This window comes from Lolium rigidum, chromosome 1, assembly GCF_022539505.1.
Source record: "Lolium rigidum isolate FL_2022 chromosome 1, APGP_CSIRO_Lrig_0.1, whole genome shotgun sequence".
Lineage (NCBI taxonomy): Eukaryota > Viridiplantae > Streptophyta > Magnoliopsida > Poales > Poaceae > Lolium > Lolium rigidum.
In genome coordinates, this window is record NC_061508.1 from 97,641,141 (window position 1) to 97,655,811 (window position 14,671).

Consider the following 14,671-nt stretch of genomic DNA (forward strand, 5'->3'; position numbering starts at 1 on the left):
TCCTTTTGTGTTAGATCTTGCGTTATTAGTGTTTGTGATTTGCTTTTGTTTAAGATTTGTGCCGATGATGATGAATATTTGGGCATAAATTGATTCAGGGTTTGGTCGATAAACAATTGGTTTGTACAAATTTGTTGTGCATGATCTTTGGTTTGCTGACTCAAATCCTGGATATAAGTGTGTCCAATGTAACCGAGGCTACCTCTTTTTTCGAGGCCATATTATCATGCATGATTTTTTGTTCACTCTCTGTTCCATCATCGTTGCAATTGACTCCGTTTTTTGCACGATCTTTGGTGCTACGTGACAGTGCGGAGCAGCCGACGTCGACGAGCGACGATGAGTCCTTCCACACCAAGACTCGTCACGTCCTTAGGAGGCTGCAGTCCGGCCATTACGATGGCCCCTTTGCTCGAGGCATTTACAAGTGCCCCTTCTGCAACAGGAAGCTCCGCGCCACCGACTTCAACTCCCTGGTGAACCATGCTGAATCCATTGGCAGATGTGGCGCTAGAGTTGGAAGGACCGTGAACGTGCATGCGTACATGGCCAAACACAAAGCACTTGGGATTCACTTGCGCAACCTCCAAGCGAGTCACACGCGCTACCTGGAGGCGTTGAACGTGCCTACTCGCACTCTCTGTATGTGACTGCTCTATCTGTAGAGCAGCTTAAATTCATGTAAAATGTAGCTTATGTTGGATCTATCGGTACTACTTTTGGATCTGTCCTGAATATATCTATGCTATGTTGGTTGCTGTATGCAGCTTATCCTATATTTTCTCTCTGGATTTGTGCCCTAGATTTCCTACCTGATTGGGTAAAACGAAGGCATAAAGAAATGAATGGCGTTAAAAAACAGAAGGAGAAGCTGCTCTAGATTTGCTACCAATTTGGGCTATCAAATATGAATGAGATCGAGCGAGAGAGAGGAAAAAGGTACATTGAAAACTGCTAATCTGGGCGAAAGAGACAGAAACCACTCGTGCTCCCGTCCCGGACCCACACGGCTCCACACGCTACGGCCCCACAAACATGGTCTTGTCCTGCCCCACGCGGTCCCTTCCTACCAGCCCCACACGACGCGGTCCCACACGACGCGACCCCACAAACGACACGACCCCACTCGTCAGCACGGAACGGTCAACTTAACGGATTCCTTCCGTCCGAGCTCCTTCTGCGGGTTCAGACAAGAGCTTGGGGAAAACTGAGGAAAAACTAAGGAGCTGGGGAAAACTGAGTACAACTAAGGACCCGAGGGCACGAAAATAGAAATCCCTAGTTTAAATGCAGTCCACTCTAAAAACATCTAAAAAATCATATATTTCTAAACGGAGGGAGTATCTAGTTAAATCTTGAAGCAAATCTTGATGCTAATGTACGATAAATTCACACCGTCATAATCAATCGAGAAACCAAAGTAGGGTCAACAAAGTATAGTAGAATAGGGATAGATAATAAGCTGCATACAGCAGCCAACATAATAACAACTTCTTAACAAAGGCAGGCCAATACAGAGGTTCTTCACAACACCAACATAGTAACAACATAATAACAAAATAAAAAGCTGCTTTGCAGCAGCACACATCCTGGACTCCGCCTACTCCATTCTCCTCGTCACTGCCGACGTCGCCCCCAGACACCTGATCCATATTAAACAGAAACTATGAGTGAAATGAGTTGCAACAATGACGTAACGTGCGTGATAACAAAGTTAGGAAAAACAGAGGAAGCTTCAGTTAGAGTGAACACGATTATATATCTACAGAGACGGGGTTAGCGAATCAAAGCTCATGCACAACAGATTTGTACACAGCAATGGTTCGCTGAACCCGCCCTGTACAAATTTGTGCCCAACGATTCATCATAGGCAAAGAAACAAATTCTAGATCTAAATTTGAACAAATTCTAGAATATTTGCGCAAATATTAAATGAAATCAAGAAGGGATCAAATCAAAATGGAATAAAATCAGCGCAATATTAACACAATACTCATCCTACCTACAGATCGGCAGTAATAGTTACTAGGGAACCAGCAAAAATAGGGTTGACAAAGGAAATGGGAACAACTAGGGAGCAAACTGTATTTACCTCGTTCCAAGGGTCGTCCATGCAGGTGTCGTAGGGGTTCGACGGCCAGATGTACGACACCTTCTCATAGGGGTCCCATTCCGGTGGGATTTGGCCGCCACCGGCCTAAATGCGACCCGCGTCTTACGCGTCCACTATTGCACGTCTGCACGTCTTCGACTTCTGCACCGCGACACGCGTCCACGATTGCACGTCTTCAACTTCTCCACCGCGACCCGCGTCCTACGCGTCAACAATTGCACGTCTTCCACTTCTGCACCGCAACACGCATCCTCGAGTCTAACACTGGAAATTTAGATATACTCATGTATACCCTCGAGTCTTATACTAGCATTTTTTGTGTGATCAGTTTTCCCCTTGAGTGCTAATACTGGATAGTGCAATATTCTCAGTTTTACCCTCAAGTGGCTGGTCAACAGAGAGTCAACAAATGGGATTAAGCTAGTTAAATGAGTCATTTAATGTGCAAAAAATTCTAAAAAAGATAAAACCATAGTGACACTTACTCATGGAGTCTTCTTACGCGACCTGCCACGTTGGAAACCATAACAATCATAGATAAATCAAGTTTTACCACAAATTGCCACTTCTCAAATCACCTAGTAGCTATGAAGGTGCATGGCTGTCCACAATAAGCCCTTCCCAAAACGACTTTCCCCAAAACATAATTTATCTGAATGAGGCCACAATTTTCACACTCATGTATATTTGTATTGCAAATAGTTTGATGTAGGCCAAGATGGATTTCATTGTACAAAACACGCATTTTCTATTTCTTAAATCTCATATTTGAATCCCTTAGTCTGTTTACTACTCACGTGCCCTTGGTTTCTTAATACTACTCAGTTTTTCCCTCTCCCTTCACAAATTCTCATAGACGCCCAATATTGCCCTGATTGGTCTAGCCCTTGTCACATGGATCGTGCCCACCGACCGTTGATCGTATGATCTAACGGGCAGGATAACCCCTCTCTCTCTCTGATCGGGGCCACCACCCTCTCTCTCTCTCTGTCGGCGGCTAGCTTACGCCCTCTATGTATGCTAAATACCCAGTTTGCCACCGGATTCAGCAAGTTTGGTTTTCTGTATTATTTTTCACGCGATAAAAATTATAAACTCTATTAGGCATTACTTTTCACGCAAAAAAAAGATAAACCATCACCGATTTGTTGTAGCCATTAATTTTCACGGAAAAAATGATAAACGATCACCGATTTGTTGTAGTCATTACTTTTCATGCAAAAAATGATAAACCATCACCGATTTCTTGTAGCAAAGTGATTTTTTTGAACATCTCCAAATGATCCCAAGTTTGGCAAACATGATGCCATACCTGTAACAACAAGGAATATCTAAAAGTTTCACAAAATTTGAAATTCAGGGTGAAAATGATGCCATACATGATGCTGTTTTTCGAGGTTTTGACCTGAAAATCAACTGGATATTATAAAGGGAAATAAAAAAGTTCGAAAAATGTAAAAACGAAACAATCTATCTATCTCTGTATAGAAGATCATCTGTATGAAATTTAAGGTCATTTAGAGAACGTAGAAAAAATCACCTTGTTACAAAAGCTGGTTTGAGTGAGACGAAACGGCATGCGCTTAAGCAGAGTGATTTTTTTGAACATGTCCAAATGACCCCAAATTTGCCATACATGATGACATACGTGTAACAACAAGTAATATCTAAGAAGTGTCAAAAACTTTTGCCGAACCGTATAGCTCTATCAAAAAGAACCTCACCATGGTGCCAGTAAAATTTTTAGTTACAAACTTTCGTATTTTACCTAACCTTCAACATGATACTTGTTTCAAATTCATTATGGCGTACAAGAAACAAATCTCACCTTGATTCGAGCACCACAGCCTCCAAACTATACCGATGTCGATATCGGCATGGTCAGAACGGTTATGCTCGTCGCCACTGCTAGGTCACCGTCGGGATGCACCCTCAATCCCGTCCCCTCATTCGATCACTAACACACCAGAGATACCGCCGAGGCCAATGCCGAACGTACATGCTGATGCCAATGCCGAACATGCACGCAGTTGTGGGCACGGCCACGCCGCCCCGCTATGTTGGACGCCACAGACCACCGCGAGGTCTTTCCCTTCGCCACCGCACTCCCCTAGCATCCATCTACACACGCCAGAAGGGAGAGACACTAGTTTTCTCTACATTGTTCGCGTTCGTGTCCGACACCGTCAGTCAAAGTGTTGAGGTAGTCGTCGATGTGCTCGACCATTTCTTCTCTTCTTTGGATGGTTAAACGCGTCTAGTTCATATCTATCTAATGCGTCTGGTCTCACCTCATGCAGTTCTTTGTGGACGTCGATCTCATCTCGGCACCCCGCAGGCCACGTCCTCCGTGCCATCGCTGTAGAGCTCCGTTTAAAAATCTAATCCTACCCGTGTACTGCCCCTTGTATCAGCGTCATGGCCCTACTTGTCATTCGATATACCGAAGCCCCACTCATCCGCGTTTTGGTCAGGGATACGGCGATGCTTACGGTCAAACAACGTTGGATGGTCTGACGTGTCTTTGCAGGCTCTACGTGGCCCCACTAGTTAGCAGATAACGGTCAAAGTTGTTGACCCATCGGGCAAGCGGTCGTTCCAGCACTTGTGAGGGTTTCAGACAAGGGCTTGGGCAAAACTAAGGAAAAAACTAAGCGTCTAGGGAAAACTGAGCACAACTAAAGACCCGAGGGAAAGAAAATAGAAATCCCTATTTCATAATTTCTAATGATACTAACATTTATGCTATTGAGTATCTCTACTATTTAATTGCAGTCCGCCGGTTCGTATGTGTGCGTCGCACACATGTGGAGCGAACTCGCTACCGAACAGGATAAGCGTGCCAGGCCCAAAGAAATCTGCCGAAACGTTTCTTTCCGCCTCACCTGGTTTTTGCGTCGCCGCAGGTTGGCACTTGGCAGCCTGGGAGGCCGTCGCATACCCGGCTCCCCGCTGGGGTTCTGCCCTTTCGTTAGGCTAGCCATAGTGGTAGTATGTTAGCTAGTATCATGCACATTGGTCCCACAAAAATGCTGATGTGGCAGCTAATTAAGGAGGAGAGATGAGATTAGAGTATCATAGGTAGATACTGTATCATAACGCATATCACGAGAAAAGTTAATGCCAAACAAATCTTGTACATCAATTTGCATTGAAATTCTAAATAGCAATAAATATAGCACAACTATGATACTACTCCATGATACTATCCACTATAAGGATAGTATCATACATAAGTATCATATGCATGATACAACTATATGATACTTAGCACTATGGCCAGCCTTAGGAGGCGTGCGGGATGACCAGGTGAGGTCGGATGAGCGGGAGGAAAAGCGGCGGGCTGAGGCGGACATGGCTGACTCGGTTGGTGGCAGCTGGCCTGGTTGGAGGCACGCGGTGGCGGGTTTGCGCTGGATGAAGAGTGGTAGTGCTAGCGTACTGTCGGCGCCCGGCAGGGCAGGCAGTCGCATGGACAGAAGGATCTGGTTGGAGGTATTGATAATAGAAATAAGCAGTGCACCGGCTGGCCTTAGTCACATGTCCAAGATGTGTAATCCTGAGGAAGAAATTAACTTGCCCGAAACAGAGACCAGACCGCAGCGGGATGGCCGAGATTAGAGGGAGGGGCGCTCAGGGGGGCGGAGGAGCTCTCTCGGCCGGCCGGCCGGGATGGAAGCTGAACGAAGCTAGCCTAGCGGAGGAAGGAGCAGCAGCTGAGGGGCCAAGAATAGATGGCGCTCGGGGGCGGAGGAAGAATGAGTAGTGGAGAGGAGGGAGGCAGCAGGGGAAGAAAAAAATGTTGTTTGCTTCATCCGTCCATGGCCTGCTGAATTTTATATGGATGTGAGGCGACTTGCTGAAGTTCTTACTGGTGTTTTGCTAGATTGTACCACAGACTGCAGATGTGAAACCCATTGCTGAGATTTGATGTTGCTGTTGTTGTGCTTCCTGCACATATATTGCGTATAATTAGCGTGCAAGTATTGAGTATGGATGAAAAACTCAATGAATTGGGTAGAGTCGAATCAGTGATAGATAAGAAGATTTTTCTTGCTCTCTTTTCAGACGAGAGGGGTGAACAGGTAGTATGGATGGGTTCGTAATTTACTCCTACACTACTCTGTCTGTTGGCAAAAAAACATGCATTGAACAAATAAAGTGAGATTTTTTTACATAAAATATTGCTTATGTTTTTGAATTGTTTTGGGCAGGGTAAATAATTAGGTAAAGAGGAAAATAACATTAATCACTAATGATTTGAAAGTGAAATTGTAAGTTAAATAAAATTAAATTATAAATTAAGAGTTGTAAAAATAAAATTTTAATTACTTCAGGGTTTAAAATATATTTAGCTCTTTCGCCGCACGCACGGGCATTGTCCTAGTAAATATACTAGCAGGTTCAGAGGATTCTACAATAGATTTATGTTTCTTCTTCTTCTTGTTAGACTTAGACCTAGTATAATTAGCTTGATGAGAATCTTGTTCAATTCTCTTTGGATGTCCTTCAGGATATAGATGATCCTGAGTAGAAACACCACTTCTAGTTCTTATTTTATAAGCATGTTTTTCCTAGAAGCATTAACTAGCAAATATTTTTGCACTTTAGTGAGTTGATCAATTTGAGTTTGAACCATATGGAAATGTTTAAAAAGCATTTTAACATCATTAGAGGTTCTTTCCACAATATCATGCAAATTATTGATAGCTCTAGAATTTTCCATTCGGTGATGTTCCACTCTCTTATTAAAATTATCTTGTTTAACAATATAATTATCAAATTCATCTAAGAATTGATCAGGAAGTTTGGAGTATGGAATATCTCTATTATCAAAGCGTTGGAGAGAGTGTACCTCAATAGTGGAAGAACGAGGGATTGGCTTACATAATTCTTCTATAGGTGGTAAATTCTTCACATCTTCAGATTTAATACCCTTCTCCTTAAGAGATTTCTTAGCTTCCATCATCACTTCATCATTTAACTCAATCATTCATCTTTTCTTCTGTGTTGGTATTGGCTCCGATGTAGTCCAATCATCATAATTCTTGTTTATTTTGGCCAATAATTCTTCAGCTTCAGTCGGAGTTCTTTTCCTAAAAACACAACCAGCACAACTATCTAGGTATGTCCTAGATTCAACGGTTAGCCCTTTATAAAATATATCAAGGAGTTCCTTTTTAGCTAATGGATGTTTAGGTAGTGCTCTAATTAAAGAACAAAATCTTGCCCAAGATTCAGGCAATTTCTCTCCTTCTATCTGCACAAAGTCAAAGATTTTCTGCAAAGCAGCATGTTGAGCACTAGCAGGGAAATATTTCTGAAAGAAAGCATTAACCAAACCAATAGGACTGTCAATAGATTCGGGAGACAAATTATCGTACCAAATTTTAGCTTCTCCTTTCAGAGAGAAAGGGAAAATTTTAGTGACAAAGTAAGTGCGTATTTTAATATCATCGGAGAATAAATTACTCAAAGTAGAGAGTTCATTCATATGTTTCATAGCACTTCCATTTTCAGTACCACAGAAAGGTTGTTTCTCAACAATAGATATGTAAGATAAATCCAGAGAGAAATCATAATCCTTATCTCTAATGTTTATGGGGGATGTGGCAAATTTAGAATCAGGAGACAAATTATATCTAACAGCTCGTCTTGCAAGAAGACTTCTCATAGCAATTGCATCTCTAGTAGCATGACATTCTTCAATGAAGTCATCATCAAGTTCAATATAAGTTTCATCAAGATCACCTCTAGGATTGCCCCTAGCTTGAGGTGAACTAACAGGTGTAATAGTATTTTCAGCATTTTTAATTTTTTTAGCTCTAGCAATTGTAGTATCTAGGAAAGGACCTAACAAACCACTCTTATCAAGCACTATAGAAGCATCATCAAAATTATCAAGAACATCATAAGATTCAGCAGAAGTAGCAATAGCATGTGGCGGAGTAAGAAGCTTACTCATAACAGATGGCGAATCAAGAGCAACAGAGGTGTTTAGAGTTGTACCTCTTCTTGTAGTGGATGGCAATATAGGGAACTTCGATTCAGGAGCTTTCCCCATAATAAATAAATTGCAGCGAACAATATCACCTTCAAGTGGGCTTGTAAATAAAGCTATGCTTCCCGGCAACGGCGCTAGAAAATAGTCTTGATGACCCACAAGTATAGGGGATCGCAAAACTATTCGAGGGAAGTAATTTATTGATTCAACACAAGGGGAGCCAAAGAATATTTATAAGCTTTAACAGATGAGTTGTCAATTCACCTGCACCTTGAAATAGACTTGCTCGCAACAATTTATCAATAGTAACGGTTTTATAGCAGTGGTAGTAGTGAAGTAACATCGGTAGCGAAATAAAAACAGCAGTAGCGATGATTGCAGTAGACAGTAGGATTAAAATACTATAGGCACAGGGATGGATGAACGGGCGTTGCATAAATGAGAGAGTCCATATAATAGCAAGACATAGGCATTGGAAGTAATAATGATATAAGCATCCTAGCATAATATAACCATATGCGTGTGTTCCTATTTACTCGTGCGTGCTCGCAATGAGAAACTTGCACGACATCTTTTGTCCTACCAGCCCGTTGCAGCGGGGCCTCTAGGGAAACTACTGGTAATTAAGGTACTCCGTTTAATAGAGTACCGGAGCAAATCATTAACACTCCGTGAACACACGTGATCCTCACATCATAGCTATCCCCTCCGGTTATCCCAATTATCGTCACCTTGGGGCCTCGGGTTCCGGACAACAATATATGTATACAACTTGCAGATATGATCAAAAACAATAATTATCCTCATGAATCAATAACATGTTCAGATCTGAGATCATGGCACTCGGCCCCAAAGTGACAAGCATTACGCATAGCAAGTTGCAACAATGTCAAAAATACTAACAACGGATATTAGGCACTATGCTCATAACAATCTTATTCGTTCGATAGATCTGATTAGCTCTGAATTTCCTCGTTACCTAAATTCTTTCTCCTCTTACCTTTGCGAGTTTTGAATATTCTCTTATATGTTTCTCTGAGTCTTAGGTTCGACACGGGTTGGACGATCTTTGCCCCTCACCTATTAGGTCCGATCTTCGGAGGCCCCGATGAAAGCGCATCATCAACAGCAGAACAACGACTTCTTGTTAGTGGTGTTGACCAACCGTTCTACATGGAGAAAGAACTCTTGTTAGTGGTGTCGAGGAGAACGACACGTCGCCAGAAGACCCGATAGTTCACCTCTCTCCCCCGTACCTTGAGGTGGAACCTCGGGGCGAGGTTCCTTGTTAATGGTATCGATTGTAACGGCCCAGGGTAATACCCCTAATAGAATTGCTTGTTCTTTTTCTTTTATTCATCATCATATCATCATGTATCATATCATCCATGTTTTACAAAATAAAATTTATTTTTCTAAACCATAGTTAATTTCTTTTCCCTCTCATATGGTTGAATAAAACCTTCCCTTCTCTTTCTTTTAACAAAAACCTAACAAACAAAACTATTTTTTAGTATCAAAGCTTTTGGCAATGCTTGTGATTGCTTCTCTCTCCCCACCTTGTATTCAAATTCAAATTTATTTGAGCTGGTTTCAAATATTTTTGGTAAACGGTTTTTAAAAGAAAAGGAGAAAACCTAATCTAACCCAGCAGCCCAACCCCTGGCCCTTCTCTATTTCTGCCCGGGCCTCCTTTCTCCTCCTTGGCCTTTCTCCTTTCTTCCCGGCCAGCCCAACCACTTAGGCCCAAGTCTACACCGAAACCCACCTCTCCAGCCCACCATCTCGGCCCTCCCTCTCTCAGCTGTCGTACCCCTTCGATGGAAAATATCCCCACCACGTTGTCATCTTCCCCTCACGCCGAAGCAGAGAAGGAGAAGCACGGCGCCTCTCCCACCTGCCCTGAGTGGTCCTCCCTCCACCTTATCTTCTGCACGCCTCCCTCGCCCACGCTCCTCTCACTTGATTCCTCTCTTTTTATTTCCCCTTCTCCACGAGAAAAAGCAGAGAGGTGGAGATGGGTTTTCCTCCACCGGAGGGCACCACCGCATCAATCATCATCGCCCCAGCGCCACAGGCCACCCCGCGTTATTCATAGGGCACCTGCGGGTGCGCCTCGTTGAACTCGTTCTTCTGGTACCCCCATTGGAGCCGGGACTCCTGATACGTCTCCAACGTATCGATAATTTCTTATGTTCCATGCCACATTATTGATGATATCTACATGTTTTATGCACACTTTATGTCATATTCGTGCATTTTCTGGAACTAACCTATTAACAAGATGCCGAAGAGCCGCTTGCTCGTTTTACGCTGTTTTTGGTTTCGAAATCCTAGTAACGAAATATTCTCGGAATTGGACGAAATCAACGCCCGTGGGTCCTATTTTGCCACGAAGCTTCCGGAAGACCGAAGGAGAGTCGAAGTGGGGCCACGAGGTGGCGACACACCAGGGCGGCGCGGCCCAGGCCCTGGCCGCGCCGGCCTGTGGTGTGGGCCCCTCGTGCCGCCTCTTTACCTTCCCTTCCGCCTACAAATAGCCTCCATCGCGAAACCCCCAGTACCGAGAACCACGATACGGAAAACCTTCCAGAGACGCCACCGCCAATCCCATCTCGGGGGATTCTGGAGATCTCCTCCGGCACCCTGCCGGAGAGGGGATTCATCTCCCGGAGGACTCTTCACCGCCATGGTCGCCTCCGGAGTGATGAGTGAGTAGTTCACCCCTGGACTATGGGTCCATAGCAGTAGCTAGGTGGTTGTCTTCTCCTCATTGTGCTTCATTGTTGGATCTTGTGAGCAGCCTAACATGATCAAGATCATCTATCTGTAATGCTATATGTTGTGTTTGTCGGGATCCGATGGATAGAGAATACCATGTTATGTTAATTATCAAGTTATTACCTATGTGTTGTTTAAGATCTTGCATGCTCTCCGTTATTAGTAGAGGCTCTGGCCAAGTTGATGCTAGTAACTCCAAGAGGGAGTATTTATGCTCGATAGTGGGTTCATGTCTCCGTGAATCTGGAGGAGTGACAAGAACGTCTAAGGTTATGGATGTGCTGTTGCCACTAGGGATAAAACATTGATGCTATGTCCGAGGATGTAGTTATTGATTACATTACGCGCAATACTTAATGCAATTGTCTCGTTGTTAGCAACTTAATACCGGAGGGGTTCGGACGATAACCTCGAAGGTGGACTTTTTAGGCATAGATGCATGCCTGGATAGCGGTCTATGTACTTTGTCGTAATGCCCAATTAAATCTCACTATATTTATCATGACATGTATGTGCATTGTTATTCCCTCTCTATTTGTCAATTGCCCGACTCGTAATTTGTTCACCCAACGTGCTTTTATCTTATGGGAGAGACACCTCTAGTGAACCGTGGACCCCGGTCCATTCTTTTATACTTGAAATACAAATCTGTCTGCAATACTTGTTCTTTACCGTTTTTTGCAAACAATCATCTTCCACACAATACGGTTAATCCTTTGTTACAGCAAGCCGGTGAGATTGACAACCTCACTGTTTCGTTGGGGCAAAGTACTTTGGTTGTGTTGTGCAGGTTCCACATTGGCGCCGGAATCTCTGGTGTTGCGCCGCACTACATCCCGCCGCCATCAACCTTCAACGTGCTTCTTGGCTCCTCCTGGTTCGATAAACCTTGGTTTCTTTCTGAGGGAAAACTTGCTGCTGTGCGCATCATACCTTCCTCTTGGGGTTCCCAACGAACGTGTGAGTTACACGCCATCAAGCTCTTTTTCTGGCGCCGTTGCCGGGGAGATCAAGACACGCTGCAAGGGGAGTCTCCACTTCCCAATCTCTTTACTTTGTTTTTGTCTTGCTTTATTTTATTTACTACTTTGTTTGCTGCAATTATATCAAAACACAAAAAAATTAGTTGCTAGCTTTACTTTATTTACTGTTTTGCACTATATATCAAAAATAGAAAAAAATTAGTTACTTGCATTTACTTTACTTGATTCATCATGTTTCCTTTTAATTTTACCACAAAAGACATACCGGTAGGACGCGGGTCTATAGTTGGGAGAAATAATATAGAAGAATTTTTCAATCATGTTAGTACCGTTGAAGATTTTGAAGATAGACATTTGGTAGAACTTGCTCCTACTTATGAAATTGCTGTTGCTGATTTAGTTCGCATGTTGGAAACTAAATTTGTTAATCTCAATCCTATAATCCAACACATGTTTCTTACACTTGGTTATATGGAAGAAGGGGAAAAGAAAGATTTTGTTTTAGAAACCCTTCTTAGAGAATTTGGTGGTTTAGCAAGAGAGGCTAGAAAGGTCTTTAGTAAATATAAGATGCTTGGTTCTTATACTAATTTTGCTAGTATCCTTGAAAAGATGGACATGGAGAGATTAAGGTACACTAATAATATTAATGATGGTGGGGAGATCAAAGCACCAATACCATGTAAGCTCCTAGCAATGAATGAAGCGCTAGAAAATAACTATGCTTGGCTTGTTCCTGAAAATTTTGATGAGAGTAGCAAGCCCAAGACTAATGAAAAGGGAGCCGCTGAAACTTATGTATACAATATACTATGCATGGTTGAGAAAACTCCAAACCCCGCTGAAGATTCATCATCTCTCGATAATACTTGATATACACTTTCTGCGCCTAGCTGAAAGGCGTTAAAGAAAAGCGCTTATGGGAGACAACCCATGTTTTTACTACAGTATTTTTGTTTTATATTGGAGTCTTGGAAGTTGTTTACTACTGTAGCAACCTCTCCTTATCTTAGTTTTGAGTTTTGTTGTGCCAAGTAAAGTCTTTGATAGTAAAGTGAATACTAGATTTGGATTACTGCGCGTAAACAGATTTCTTTGCTGTCACGAATCTAGGTCTAATTCTCTGTAGGTAACTCAGAAAATTAAGCCTATTTACGTGAGTGATCCTCAGATATGTACGCAACTTTCATTCAATTTGGGCATTTTCATTTGATCAAGTCTGGTGCCTCAATAAAATCCATCTTTACGGACTGTTCTGTTTTGACAGATTCTGCCTTTTATTTCGCATTGCCTCTTTTGCTATGTTGGATGAATTTCTTTGATCCATTAATGTCCAGTAGCTTTATGCAATGTCCAGAAGTGTTAAGAATGATTGTGTCACCTCCGAACATGTTAATTTTTATTGTGCACTAACCCTCTAATGAGTTGTTTCGAGTTTGGTGTGGAGGAAGTTTTCAAGGATCAAGAGAGGAGTATGATACAATATGATCAAGGAGAGTGAAAGCTCTAAGCTTGGGGATGCCCCGGTGGTTCACCCCTGCATATTCTAAGAAGACTCAAGCGTCTAAGCTTGGGGATGCCCAAGGCATCCCCTTCTTCATCGACAACATTATCAGGTTCCTCCCCTGAAACTATATTTTTATTCCGTCACATCTTATGTGCTTTGCTTGGAGCGTCGGTTTGTTTTTGTTTTTTTTTTGAATAAAATGGATCCTAGCATTCACTGTATGGGAGAGAGACACGCTCCTCTGTAGCATATGGACAAATATGTCCTTAGGCTTTACTCATAGTATTCATGGCGAAGTTTCTTCTTCGTTAAATTGTTATATGGTTGGAATTGGAAAATGCTACATGTAGTAATTCTAAAATGTCTTGGATAATTTGATACTTGGCAATTGTTGTGCTCATGTTTACGCTCTTGCATCATATACTTTGCACCCATTAATGAAGAAACACTTAGAGCTTGCTAATTTGGTTTGCATATTTGGTTTCTCTAAAGTCTAGATAATATCTAGTTTTGAGTTTTGAACAACAAGGAAGACGGTGTAGAGTCTTATAATGTTTACAATATGTCTTTTATGTGAGTTTTGCTGCACCGTTCATCCTTGTGTTTGTTTCAAATAACCTTGCTAGCCTAAACCTTGTATCGAGAGGGAATACTTCTCATACATCCAAAATCCTTGAGCCAACCACTATGCCATTTGTGTCCACCATACCTACCTACTACATGGTATTTCTCCGCCATTCCAAAGTAAATTGCTTGAGTGCTACCTTTAAAATTTCATCATTTGCCTTTACAATATAGGGATTTCTATTTTCGTGCCTTCGGGTCCTTAGTTGTGCTCAGTTTTCCCCAGCTCCTTAGTTTTTCCTCAGTTTTACCCAAGCGTTTGTCTGAAACCATCACACGTGATGTAACGGCCGGTTGCCCGACGGTTGACCGTTATCTTCCGACTAGTGGGGCCACGTAGAGCCCGCAAAGACATGTCAGACCATCCATCTTTGTTTGACCGTAAGCATCGCCGTATCCCTGACCAAAACGCGAACGAGTGGGGCTTCGGTATATCAAATGACAAGTGGGGCCATGACGCTGATACAAGGGGCAATACACGGGTAGGATTAGATTTTTAAACGGAGCTCTACGGCCGATGGCACGGAGGAGGTGGCATGCGGGGAGCCGAGATGACATCGACGTCCACAAAGAACTGCATGAGGCGAGACCAGACGCATTAGATAGATATGAACTAGACGCGTTTAACCATGCAAAGAAGAGAAGAAATGGTCGACGAC